This window comes from Astatotilapia calliptera, chromosome 9 (assembly GCF_900246225.1).
Source record: "Astatotilapia calliptera chromosome 9, fAstCal1.2, whole genome shotgun sequence".
Taxonomy (NCBI): Eukaryota; Metazoa; Chordata; class Actinopteri; order Cichliformes; family Cichlidae; genus Astatotilapia; species Astatotilapia calliptera.
The window spans coordinates 29,871,265-29,885,214 of record NC_039310.1 but is presented as its reverse complement, the minus strand read 5'-3'; the positions used below and the strand labels follow the sequence as shown (position 1 = coordinate 29,885,214).

The 13,950-nt window shown below is 42.2% G+C and overlaps 1 long non-coding RNA gene across 1 annotated transcript; it reads left to right on the top strand.

The window, feature by feature from the left end:
- Positions 1-10,478: 10,478 nt before the first annotated feature.
- Positions 10,479-11,608, top strand: LOC113029518 (uncharacterized). The gene is made up of 3 exons (XR_003273431.1): positions 10,479-10,595; positions 10,753-10,893; positions 11,044-11,608. It is a non-coding gene; the product is annotated as an uncharacterized LOC113029518 (long non-coding RNA).
- Positions 11,609-13,950: the final 2,342 nt, after the last annotated feature.

Genomic DNA, 13,950 nt, shown 5'->3' with positions numbered 1-13,950 from the left:
TTAATTTGTCATTTATTATTCGCTCCGTAATTTTAAAGATAAATGGTAAATGGCCTGTGTTTATATAGCGCTTTACTAGTCCCTAAGGACCCCAAAGCGCTTTACACATCCACTCATCCACCCATTCACACACTGGTGATGGCAGCTACATTGTAGCCACAGCCACCCTGTGGAGCACTGACAGAGGTGAGGCTGCCGGACACTGGCGCCACCGAGCCCTCTGACCACCACCAGTAGGCAACGGGTGAAGTGTCTTGCCCAAGGACACAACGACCGAGACTGTCCAAGCCGGGGCTCGAACCGGCAACCTTCCGATTACAAGGCGAACTCCCAACTCAGATGTTAAAGCTATGAGACTGTAATTTCCTGGATTTGTATCATCCTTTCCTGGTTCATGTATGGGCACAACCACAACCTCTTTTTTAAAGTGATTTAATAAATCATCCGTATCTTCTATCTGTTTCAGTAAAGCCCTATTCTCTATGATGGCATTACTCTTCCTCTTCACCCTTCTTCACTAATATTGCCTGAACTGTGGATTTTAACAAACGTTTTTGCCAACACATTTGCCTTCTCCTCATTTTTTACTGCTCTTGCCTCTCCATTCCTCAAGATTGGACATCCATACTCCTCGTTTATTCCATCCATCTGACCGTACCAGCTTTATTTATATGGTTTTATGTTAACGTTTATATAGCGCTTTAAAAAGTACTGTATATATACAGGTAGATTTAAACAAATAAACAAATAAACAAAATAAAATAATTTCATTAAAAATGTTTTTAAAGAAAGTTGAGTCAACCCCTTAAAATAGTGCCAAAGGCTTCAGCAAATCAGTATGTTTTCAGATAAGTTTTAAACTCAGTTATGCTGTCTCATAACACTCCTTTGATAAGATGGGCTTTATTTTGGCTAATTGCCTCAAATATAAAAGCTTGATCTTAAGACCTTATCGCCCGATTTGCCACCTCTGAGACTGCATTACAAGTAGAAGAATTTAATCAGCAACCTCAACATTTATATCAATCTTTTGTATTTCCTGGTCACTGACTAATCTAAATGTTTACCAATCAGCAGTACTGCAACACCACTTCTAAACACCCCCTTTGTCATGTTTCTCTACATTCAGCTCTATCTCAGTCATAGGATAGCGGTCTTTACCTACGGTCGGTACCTGCCATGAACAAATACCTGCCAATGAGTCTGACACTATTGTGAGGTCAGTTGCTGATTCTGAACTTGTTCTAACATTCACTCTTGGACAGAGGTGGGTAATGTCGAGATGAAATATTATTTTATATTCATAATCAATATTACTGTTGTATCATTTATGATTTATCATTGTAATCTTTCATTGACACATTTATTGAAACTGGTGAGGTTATATTAAAGTCTGTATTTCACGGGTTGGCATAAGCACATAATCTTTCATTGCAGGTGCAACTGTAATCATGTTATACACATATTGCATAATTAAAGGGTTGAAGCTCGGTCAAGTTAATTAATGGTTTGAAGCTACGGGCAGCGCGATGTCTGGCCGATCAATGGAGCAAAGTTCAGCTATTGAAAGGTTGCCTACATGTTTATCGTATAATTTACTGCATATTACCTGTGTGCATTCAGCAGCCTCCTGCATTGAAGTTTGCCTGGTAACAGAGGACGTAGAGGGGGGTCAGGCGCTAAGGTCACAACACAGACACATAGTCTGCCTGAGGGAACTGATTGCAAAGGCTGTGTACCTGTATACGTGACAGTTTAGTTCTGATTAGTCCAGTGTAAGAGTGTAATGACAGGATGCATCTGTTAGGTGGAGGAACATCGGAAGGAACTGTTCTTTTTGGAATATCTCCTGAGATAGAATTACTGGAACATGCATGTTGTTTTTCATCTGTAGTGACGCATGTCACCATGGTCATCATGTCTATAAGTATCACACCCCAACTATTGTTCGGGGAAGATCGATGCTGTTTGAGTGATCGTGCTCGACTTCCCCCCATATACGTTTCAATAAAATCCTTGTTTTGGCGCACCGTACTGGGACTCTGCAGTCGTTGTCTTTCCTCAAAATACGAATCAGGTAACAGCAGTAACGAGTTACATTTACTCCATTACATTTACTTGAGTAAGTTTTTGAAAAAAATGCACTTTTAAAGTATCTTTTTTGCACGATACTTTTTACTTTTACTTGAGTACATTTGTGAAGAAGAAACGGTACTTTTACTCCGCTACATTTGCAAAATTCGACTCGTTACTTTTTTAAAAAATAATTAGTTTAACACATTAGATAACATGACGTCAGTGGAGTTTCTGGTAACTTTTTTACCAATGAGATGTGGCCATGCAGTCACATGACCAGTTTGAAGCTGTGGTGGGCAGAGCGGCCCAAGCGTTTCAAAGTAGCGACACATGGAAAGAAGAAACATGAAAACATTGCAGAGTCTACGCTAGAGCTGAAGAGGATGAACAGCATTTTCCTCACATGCAAAGAATGTTTCGTTTAAAAGCAGCACAAAGGAACAGCTATGTCTGCAGTGTCGGTGTCTTCGGTGAGAGCCAAAACAAACCAACTTTTCAGCGTGAAAAAACTCAACTCGTGTAACCTGAGGAAATGGTACGTTTTCTCTAAATATCTTTTTAGCTGTGGCTAGCTGGATGTCAGCAGCTGTGTCGTGCTGGAGCTGCGAGTCATATTTTCGGCACCACGTTGTAGTGAGATAAGTTTGTAGGTGTTTTGTGCAGCTTCGGCTGTCCTTTTAAAAGGGAGATTTTCCTGCCGTTTTCATCAGATTCCACTTCACTGCATTTTCGCAGGAAATGCAACCTTTTCTAGCTTTTATTTAACATTTAATTAACAATATATATTTTTGAATTTAAGCTAGAACAAGACTTGGCATTATTTAAAGGATATGCTTATGTCTGTGACGTTACCCCAATTAAATTGGACTCACGTCTTGAAAGTTGGTCTGCTAAAGGATTACCTACATTTGATAGTCTGATTAAAGATGGGAATTTAATTAGTGTTGATACATTGAAACAAAAATACAATCTGGAAAGACAGGATTCATGCCGATACTTGCAAATAAGGAACTAAAGACGACGATGAGAGTGGCGTCGGACACTAATGTAGATTTGATAGCAACGCTCAAAAAGGCATGTAGTGGCGAAGTCAACAAAAAACACATTTCCTCTTTGTATACATTTTTTACAAATAAGATATTATGGGAGAAGGAGGGAGGAGTGTGCATAACACAGGATGAATGGACTCAAATATGGAAACAACAATGGAAATGCACTACCTCACAAAGATGGAGGGAATTTGGATGGAAAATTTTGATTAGGTTCTTTATCACCTCTTACCAAAAGACTCATTATGATGGGAATCCCCCGTATGCTGGAGAAAATATGGACACAGACGAGTACACCTCTGACATTTGCAGGCAGAATTTTAAACCTTGGGTGAAATGGGGTCAATGCAGTTCTTAAGCATGCATACAAATGTTCATTAGTCAGCTGTGAGCGAGTTTTCCCATTCATCTTTAAATGCCATATTTTCACTTCAGGAAGCACACAGCCCCACCCCACTAATGACTTGCTGTTGGCCAACACCCTCAACGACTTTTACTGTCGGTTTGATGATCCATCAAGCAGCTTTCACACCTCAATAGAGACACTTTGGTCCATCATCCCCCACCTTCCCCGCTCCCCCCACAACAGAGCCATCGATGCTATCAAAGACTTCACCCACAGGAGCCCCCTCCTCACTTCACAACCTTGAGGATTTCAAACCACCTTCTCCCACTACAGCCCTTCATATTCATGAAGCAGATGTGAGGACGCAGTTTAACCCCTCTAGACCTACTAAAGAACCGATTCAAGTCAATTCAATTTTTATCTATATAGCGCCAAATCACAACAAAAGTAAAGCTTTCCCTTTTACTAAGTCATATAGTTAGAGCTGGTTCAGGTGACTCTGAACCCTCCCTTATTTATGCTGCAATAGGTGTAGGCTGCCAGGGTTTCCCATGATGTATTGAGTATTTCTTCCTCAGTCATCTTTCTCACTCACTATGTGTTAATAGACCTCTCTGCATTGAATCATACTTGTTATTAATCTCTTGTTCTTTTCCACAGCATGTCTGTTATCCTGTCTTCCTTCTCTCATTCTACCCGGTTGTGGCACATGGCCTCCCCTTCCTGAGCCTGGTTCTGCAAGAGTTCTGCTTTCTTGTCAAAAGGGAGATTTACCCCAAATAAATTGGACTCAAGTCTTAAAAGCTGGTCTGCTGAAGGATTACCTACATTTGATAGGCGGATTAAAGATGGGAATTTAATTAGTGTTGATACATTGAAAAAAAAATACGATCTGGAAAAGATCGCAGGATTTCTATTGATACTTACAAATAAGACACTATATAAAGATGACAATTACAGTGGTGTCGGACACTAATGTAGATTTGATAGTGTTAAGAGTCAATTATACATAATGTGATCAGTTTTATGAAATGTGCCCTTGTAAGGATAGTTAAGCAAACCTCATGTCTACGTGACTTTTCATATAACAACTTTTAATAATAATAATAATAATAATAATAATAATAATAATAATAATAATAATGGATTGGATTTATATAGCGCTTTTCAAGGCACCCAAAGCGCTTTACAATGCCACTATTCATTCACTCTCACATTCACACACTGGTGGAGGCAGCTACAGTGGTGATAAACTTATTTAGCAACTAACAGCTTCCTCTGTTCTGAGAACATACAGATGCAGAAAAGGGGAACCTCAGCTCTGAGTTCTTGGAATAACTTTGTTATCTTTGTACACACGTGTAACCAGCTTGTATAAATAAAGAACGCAGACAGTGACAGAGCACGAATCCGTGAGCGTCTCTCTGCGAGTACGAGCGCTCTGGCTGCCCTCGGGAGTAAAGACAACTGCAGTGTTTGTGTTTTCTAACTCAGGTGTCTCAGCTGAAGAACTGTTGGGAGATTCTTAGAAATTCCCTGACAGATAGCAATGCTCAAAAAGGCATATAGTTCAATTCAATTCAATTTTATTTATATAGCGCCAAATCACAACAAAAGTCGCCTCAAGGTGCTTCAACAATCATATGACCCCGGGGCCTGGCGCCTGTTGCTCGGTCAGGCTTCCTCCGGGGTGCGGGGGGGCCCTCGGGCCTCCGGCCTCTGGGCCTGTGGCTCGGTTCACTCTGGCACAGCTGGCTGCCGGCAGAGCCGGCGGGCACGCCGGTGCAGCCCCCTCTAGCTTCTGCTCGATGGCTACTGGGTGACCCCTCGTCTGGGGATCCTCAGCCCTTCCCATGAGGGTGGCACGGATGCCCTCCAGTGGTCCTCCTTGGGCTCTCGCACTCTGGGGCCTCTGGATGTCTGGGGCCTGGATCTCCTCCATGCCTACTTCATGCCCTGGGGGACAGGGCTATGGCTCTCTACATCCTCTTGCAGACCATTACATGGGGAAACCATTTGAATATAAGCGCGCTGATCCACACAGGTGTGCACATGGGTGTTCACTGTTCATAGACTTAAATCACACCTTTCTTGGCTGCTACGTCAAAGCACATTGTGCGCTGTCTGTCCTGCGTGCTGCACAACAACATTCAATATTTAGTGTTTACTGCTGTTTACACTTAGCTAGATTAATGCGATGCTAGAATAATGTGTTGTGTTTAGTATGTTGCTTTGGTTTTTTTTGCTTGTTTTCTATTCTTTTTCTCTCAACAGGTGATCCAGGAGATTTTTTTTCCCTTTCTCACTGTCCCTCTCCCCTTCTGTTTTTCTTTTCCTTCCTCTTTCTTTCTCCCTTTCCTATCCCTCACTCATGTCTGTCCCGTGTGTAAAATAAAATAAAATAAATAATAAAACAAAAGTCGATCAAATGGACCAATACGGCAATGCCATGATGACCCATTTGGCAAAGTAAATCCATTGGGTATCCTTGTAGGTCTTCAGACAACAATTCTGACGACTAAAGAACCAAATGGGACAGGAAAAAAAAAAAAAGAAATTCCCTGACAGATAGCAATGCTCAAAAAGGCATATAGTTCAGTTCAATTCAATTTTATTTATATAGCGCCAAATCACAACAAAGGTCGCCTCAAGGTGCTTCAACAATCATATGACCCCCTATGAGCAGCACTTTGGCAACAGCGGGAAGGAAAAACTCCCTTTTAACAGGAAGAAACTCCGGCAGAACCAGGCTCAGGGAGGGGCGGGGCCATCTGCTGTGACCGGTTGGGGTGAGAGAAGGAAGACAGGATAAAGACATGCTGTGGAAGAGAGACAGAGGTTAATAACAGATATGATTCAATGCAAGAGGTCTGTTAATACATAGTGAGTGAGAAAGATGACTGAGGAAGAAATACTCAATGCATCATGGGAAACCCCCGGCAGCCTACGTCTATTGCAGCATAACTAAGGGAGGATTCAGGGTCACCTGGTCCAGCCCTAACCATATGCTTTAGCAAAAAGGAAAGTTTTAAGCCTAATCTTAAAAGTAGAGATAGTGTCTGTCTCCCGAATCCAAACTGGAAGCTGGTTCCACAGAAGAGGGGCCTGAAAACTGAAGGCTCTGCCTCCCATTCTACTTTTAAATACTCTAGGAACAACAAGTAGGCCTGCAGAACGAGAGCGAAGTGCTCTAATAGGGTGATATGGTACTACAAGGTCATTAAGATAAGATGGGGCCTGATTATTTGAGACCTTGTATGTGAGGAGCAGGATTTTGAATTCAATTCTGGATTTAACAGGAAGCTAATGAAGGGAAGCCAAAACAGGAGAAATATGCTCTCTCTTTCTAGTCCCTGTCAGGACTCTTGCTGCAGCGTTTTGGATTAGCTGAAGGCTTTTCAGCGAGTTTTTTGGACATCCTGATAATAATGAATTACAGTCGTCCAGCCTGGAAGTAATAAATGCATGAACTAGTTTTTCAGCGTCACTCTGAGACAGGATATTTCTAACTTTAGAGATGTTGCGCAAATGGAAGAAAGCAGTCTTACATATTTGTTTAATAAGTGTGTTGAAGGACATGTCCTGGTCAAAAATGACTCCAAGGTTCCTCACAGCGTTACTGGAGGCCAAGGTAATTCCATCCAGAGTAAGAATCTGGTTAGATACCATATTTCTAAGATTTTCAGGGCCGAGTACAATAAGCTCAGTTTTATCTGAATTAAGAAGCAGAAAGTTAGCGGCCATCCAGGTCTTTATGTCTTTAAGACATTCCTGCAGTTTAACTAATTGGTGTGTGTTATCTGGCTTCATGGACAGATAGAGCTGGGTGTCATCAGCATAGCAGTGAAAATGTATGCTATGTCTTCTAATGATGCTGCCTAAGGGAAGCATGTATAATGTAAACAGAATTGGTCCTAGCACTGAACCCTGTGGAACTCCATAATTGACCTCAGTGTGTGAAGAGGACTCTCCATTTACATGCACAAACTGGAGTCTATTAGATAGATATGATACAAACCACTGCAGCGCAGTACCTGTAATACCTACAGCATGTTCTAATCGCTCTAATAGGATATTATGGTCAATAGTATCGAATGCTGCACTGAGGTCTAGCAGGACAAGCACAGAGATGAGTCCACTGTCAGAGGCCATAAGAAGATCATTTGTAGCCTTCACTAAAGCTGTTGAAACCTGACTGAAACTCTTAAAATAAGCCATTCCTCTGCAGATGATCTGTTAGCTGTTTGACAACTACTCTTTCAAAGATTTTTGATATGAAAGGAAGGTTGGAGATTGGCCTATAATTAGCTAAGACTGCTGGATCTACAGATGGCTTTTTGAGTAAAGGTTTAACTACAGCCACCTTGAAGGCCTGTGGTACATAGAGGATTATTAGAGATAGTTTGATCATGTTGAGGCTGTCATTTTTAGCTCTACATCAGGGGCGAGTCAGCAACCTAGGGCACGCGTGCCACAGTTTAGCACGTGAAGGCGTTTAAGTGTTTGGCCACAACCAATGGCTGGACTGGCCCATCCGGGCATTTCCCTCGGTGGCCCGGTAACTTTTTTTTTCCCCTCTGTACACAACTATTAAAATAAACAATAAAAACAATAGACATTATATACAATGTAAAAGATCAAATGTAAATAATGTAAAAAAAATTAAATAAAATATGTAGATCAACAAAAGGCTTGTTTGAACAGAAAGATTTTAACTGTTTTTTAAAAGAATCCACAGGAGTCAAGCAAACGTAATTGATGTGGTAAACTGTTCTACAGGCTTGTGGCAACTGACCGAAAGGCTGTCCCCTTTTGTCTCAGTCGTGTACGGGGAACAACTAACAGACTCTGAGTCTGTGAGCGGAGATGACAAGCAGCAGTGTATTTTATAAGAAGCTTGGATAAATAATCTGGGGCCTGGCCATTTAGTGCTCTGTATGTTAAAACAAGAATTTTAAAGCAAATTCTAAACTGTATTGGGAGCCAATGTAAAGAATATAAGATGGGAGTGATGTGAACACGCTTGGTAGAGCGAGTTAGTTGTCTGGCTGCTTCGTTTTGTATTGCCTGGAGGCGACAGAGAGATGATTTATCCAAGCTAGTAAACAGGGAATTACAGTAATCTAAGTGTGATGACACAAATGCATGAATGAGTTTTTCCAGTTCAGCTGAGGAAACCACATGTCGCAGTTTAGAGATGTTTCTTAAATGATAGAAACAGGAACGAGAAAAATATTTTACATGAGAGTCAAGGCCCAAAGAAGAGTCGAATATTACTCCAAGACTGTGAATATTTTACTTGACAGACTGTGCAGTGAGAATTCAGTCAAAGCATTTAACTGAGATGTGAAAAAACTAAGCTGAACTCTACATCTTGTTGTGGTCTCCTGTGGCTTTAGGTGCTGACATGCCTTCCATCTGTTTTCTAGCATTTTCATTTACAACCGTAAAATATCTCCACATGGTGCTCCTCTCTCTCTCTCTCTCTCTGAACCCCAAATGCGTCTTCCGAGCGCATCTGAGTCACGTGACCGCACAGTAACAAATCCCAGCAGGGCAAGAAGAAGGGGGCGGAGCAAAGTGAGTCTCCCGCATAAGAAGCGGTGTTCAAACAGACAGAGCTGCTTTTTCATCCAAAGGGAGTAAAGTTCTAAATTTAGAGGAGAGGGACGAACTAAAGCATCGATCATAAACCACTACCACCGTTTGGATCGATATCTGCATCGATCTGCCCACCCTTGTCTCCTGGATCGTAGCTGAGATCAGCGTGAACCACGTGGGTCTCTGCTCCCTGATCTGTTTCCTGTGTTTGGAAAGAGTTGCAGCTTCATCGCGGAGTTTCTCTCGGTTTGTGGGCTCATCTAAAGGTAAGCACCGAGCTAACTTTACTGTGAGTTCAGTTCATGTTGAGTTTAGCTCCTGAATGAGGTCTTCTGCTGCTCTCCTCGGTGTCTGTTCACAGTTTATTGTGAACACGTTGAGAGAAGAGTGAGAGAGTGTTTGGAGAAAAACACCAACTAATCATTAGCTCAGCATGCTGGGAGAAGTTGGAGCAGAAAAGTCTTTTCATTGTCCCTGCAGCTGTTTTTCTGCCTGCACCAAACCTCTACAGCCTCATTTCTATTTGAAGCGATAACAGGAAATGGATGAGAGCGATCTGCTGCAGTATCAGGATCACAATAAATTTTATTGTCCAGCTGCTCTGGATGAACACATTAGAGGAAGTGGTTTTCTTTTTTTAATTAGCAAAAGAAAAACACCAACTAATCATTGGCTCAGCACGCTGGGAGAAGTTGAGCATTTGCTGGCAGAAAGTTGGAGTAGAAAAGTCTTTTCACTGATAGAAGCTCATTGATCAATGGTCATGAGTACCTTTCACGAAGAGTTTGGGGAATGGCTGCAATCACATGGTCATGAGAATTTGCATATTAACGGTAAAGGAACTGACCTCCCAGCCCATTGTTCCTTCAGTGGTGCTAGTTTCAGTCATTATGTAGGTGGAGCTGGGGGCCTGAAGGAGTTGAAAGTGTGGGGTGGGGGAGTAACAGGTCTGTCCCTGTTTGTGGAAACCACAGGAGGAGCTGTTCAGGCTGTTGCTGGGTGTGAATTGTTGATGGAGTCTTTAAACTTGTAGTTGCTGTTTTCCAGACTGAAGCAGAGTCGTTAGCTGAAAACAGGTTTTAGAGGTTCATTCAGGACACCTTCTCAGGCTCTTACAGCCTTACCTGTATCATAACAAAGTGTATAAACCCCAATCCACCTTTAACATGGTCCTTCTCCCAAACCTTCAAATAGGGCTTTGGAGCGTGATGTCACGGGGGTGGGCGTGGAAAGGATTTTAGCCCGATTCACCATTTTGGGGGTCTAAGCTAGAAGCGATAGCATAGCCATGGTTCGTACTTGCTGTGTGCTCGGCTGCAATGTTCGATCTTACGACCGGCACGGGAATAAGGTTGGATTGTCTTTTTATGCTTTCCCAACCTGGAAGCAACGTGAAGGAGCTCATGTATCGGATGTTACCAAACGAAGGCGTCTAGCCTGGATAGCAGCCGTGAGACGAGTTGATATCAAGTTCTGTTACGTCTCCAGATATCAGCTGGTGTGCTCACGACATTTTCATTCCGGTAAGTTCTAAATATGTTCTTATCACACTTCAAAGCTGAATAATATTACCGTTGGTGGTCTCGGAAGTTATAGAAATTGCGATCAAACATCGAATGGAGTGACTTTGCAGACATATGTGCTATGTAACGATTCGCTAATTGTTTCGCACAACTGTAGGGAAGCTTGCCTATGAAATGGATCAAACAAATCCAGACTGGGTACCAACGCTACACATGGGGCACTCCGAAACCCGAACATCACATTCAGACCGTCACAGGAGGCGAACACAACGTCAACAAAATAAAGTACTATTTGGAGGTAAACGACAACCGCACGCCCAGCCACAGTCTCTTATTTTAAAAGTTGATCTTAGTCAATTAACACAAACATTTTTGAGTATTCATACGGCCTTAATGTATAAACCATTTAAAAGTTCCCTTGTGTATTTGCACTCTTTTTATTGGACAGGCTTTGACAATGGAGCAGCAGAGTGTGAAGGTGAAGCCTCAGCAGAAGTTACCACAGAAGAGCAACACCATAACAACCTTGTTATTTTGGCTGAGGGACAAATTTGTGCTGGACAAGTAGAAGCAGAGGTAACGGGTGCAGATGCAGAAAACATTGATATCAGAGAGAAACAGACAGAAGATCAACAACTGACAAATGATTGTGTGCACTGTGTACAGAGCAGAGCAGAAATAAACCGGCTGCTGGAGGAGAACAGAAAGCTTAAATCAAAGTTGGACAAGACAGAGCTGAATGAAAACTTTTTAAAGGGTGACACGGAAAAAGTGAAATATTACACCGGTTTTACTTGTTTTGCTATTTTTATGTCCGTGCTCGAGAATGTAAAAGCTTTCCTACCAGCATCAAAGAAACTGTCACATTTCCAAATGCCTTTACTCACACTTATGCGACTTAGACTTGATCTTCCTGTTCAGCATCTTAGTTATCTATTCAATGTCTCCCACAAAACTTTGTCTTCTGTCTTTGCTGATACAATTGACGTTTTGTATGCCCGCTTAGGAGTATTGGTACACTGGCCAGAGAGGCACTGTTTGCAAGCAACAATGCCTCCACAATTTACGGACACTTTTGGAAATCGTGTAGCCATCATTGTAGACTGTTTTGAAATTCGTACAGAACGACCATCTAATTTAAAGGCTCGTGCTCAAACGTACTCACACTACAAGGGTACACACACCATGAAATACCTGATCGGGATTACTCCACAAGGTGCAGTTTCATTCATTTCTAAGGGGTGGGGGGGCCGTGCATCAGATAAACACATCACAGAGCAATGTGGCATACTTAACAAGCTGTTACCAGGGGATGTAGTTTAGGCTGACAGAGGCTTTGACATCAGAGATGCGGTGGGAATGATGTGTGCGGAGGTAAAGATCCCAGCATTTACAAGGGGCTTCTGTCAACTAGATGCCAAGGACATAGAAAATACACGAGCCATTGCACACCTAAGAATCCATGTTGAACGAGTAATTGGCAGTTTGCGCAACAAATTCAAAATGCTACATACTACCATGCCCATCCGTTCTCTTCTTCCATGTGAGGGTGAAGACGTTACATTCCTTGATAAAATTGTGAGGGTGTGTTGTGTTTTGGTTAACATGTGCCCCAGTGTGGTAGTGAAACCAGGCACAATTGAGACTTGTACTTGTTAATTAATAATTGTTTAAAAAAGGAAAACCTTTTTAGTTTTTTGTATGCGTGACTGTATGAACACATTGACATTGCGTTATGTAACCATTTCTGTACCTGTATACTATAAGCGAAAGTTTATCATCACTTTGAACTCTTTGTTTCACTAAAATTACGTTATAATAAAAGCAAGATAACAAATAACTGCTTTGCACTCTTTATTTCACACTTTGACAATTGGTACATGGTAAGTGCTGCACGTTTGAAATCAAGTTATACATATTTCAATGCACTTCTGACAAAAAACTAGACACCAGAAGAAAAAACGTTGTGACCACTCGGGGCTGCATTTCGCTTAGAGAAATGTTTTCCTACAAGTTCAGGAAGGCACACCTTCCTGAAAGAACTCCTGAGCTTTCTTTAAATGTGATTCCCAGAAGTGCACATCTGGGAAGATGCGTAAAATTGCCATGTCTTTTTGTGTCCATACCACGAGGTCACAGTGCTTTGCGTTGGCCACAAAGACCTGTGTTTGCACTTGTGAGTAGAAGCGATGTGTCTTCTTCAAGTTAAGTCCTTTTGCTGTCAACTCGAGGCAGAAGTCTTTGTCATGTGCATTCAACGCTTGCTGAATGCTGTCACATCGATATTTAAATGGACATTTAATTTCTAGGCACCCCTTCCCACAGCATTCACACGTGGTTAGTCCATCAGGAGATGCTCCTACTTCAGGAAAAGCCATGTTAACAAGAAAACCACACATACGGACCTGTAGGTTTTTGTGACATGCTGACATTGTCTGGGTGTAGGCATGTCGAGCATCCTGTTCATGCTCCAGTCCCCAAGTTGTTTGCACATTACAGACAGAGTTAACAGGGTAGCAAACACGATTAACCACAGTAATGGCGGGTTTTTCTACAGTGGTGGCAAACACAGCGTGCATCATTGAAGCGGTGATCCTCCCAGCACGCCAAACATACCATTCTGGGCTCTTGTGTTGCAGTCTTGTGCGTACCTCAATAGCTTCTGCCTGTTCTTCAGTTACTTTAGCTGTGTTTATGTACTTTACGCAGTGCAGTTGTAGCTCGGTAAGGCCAAGAGACTGTGCACCTGTGCTGTGCAAACACGCCAGAGACAGTGGTAATGTGGATGACTGTACAGTGTGTGATGTGTAGTATTTCTCCAATCCAGACAAACACACTGCTTTATTGTGTTTTTGAAGTGTGTCTAACACTGGTGACAACTCCTCAAACGTAGCAGAGGGAATCTTTCTTTTTGAAGGACGGCTTCTTCTGCCTTTCACCACAGACGGTCCGTTTATATTTTCATCAAGAGTCTTTTTTTGTGCTGCTGAAGACGTAAAGTCAATGTTATGGCCAACCTCTGGCTGTATCTTGGCTGTGTTCCCCGGCAAAACCCAGTAAGCTGGTTCATCTGTGACTGTCTTTGTGCCACGTATCCTCACTGTTGCCTCCACTTTAAACAGAAGTGCAGCGACATGGGTGCAGGTCTCAGCAACTCCGGCCATACAGGTGCAGTGTGCAGTTTCGACCTTCCCTGTGGTGCTTACAATTACCCATGGTCGTAATGCAGGTTCATTCAATCTTTGGGAGTGCAGTACCTGTAACATGCAAGGACAAGGTTGATGTAAAGACAATAAATGAAATGAGACAGGGAGGACACTGATTGGCGTTAATAATTTGCCCGATTATCAATGTG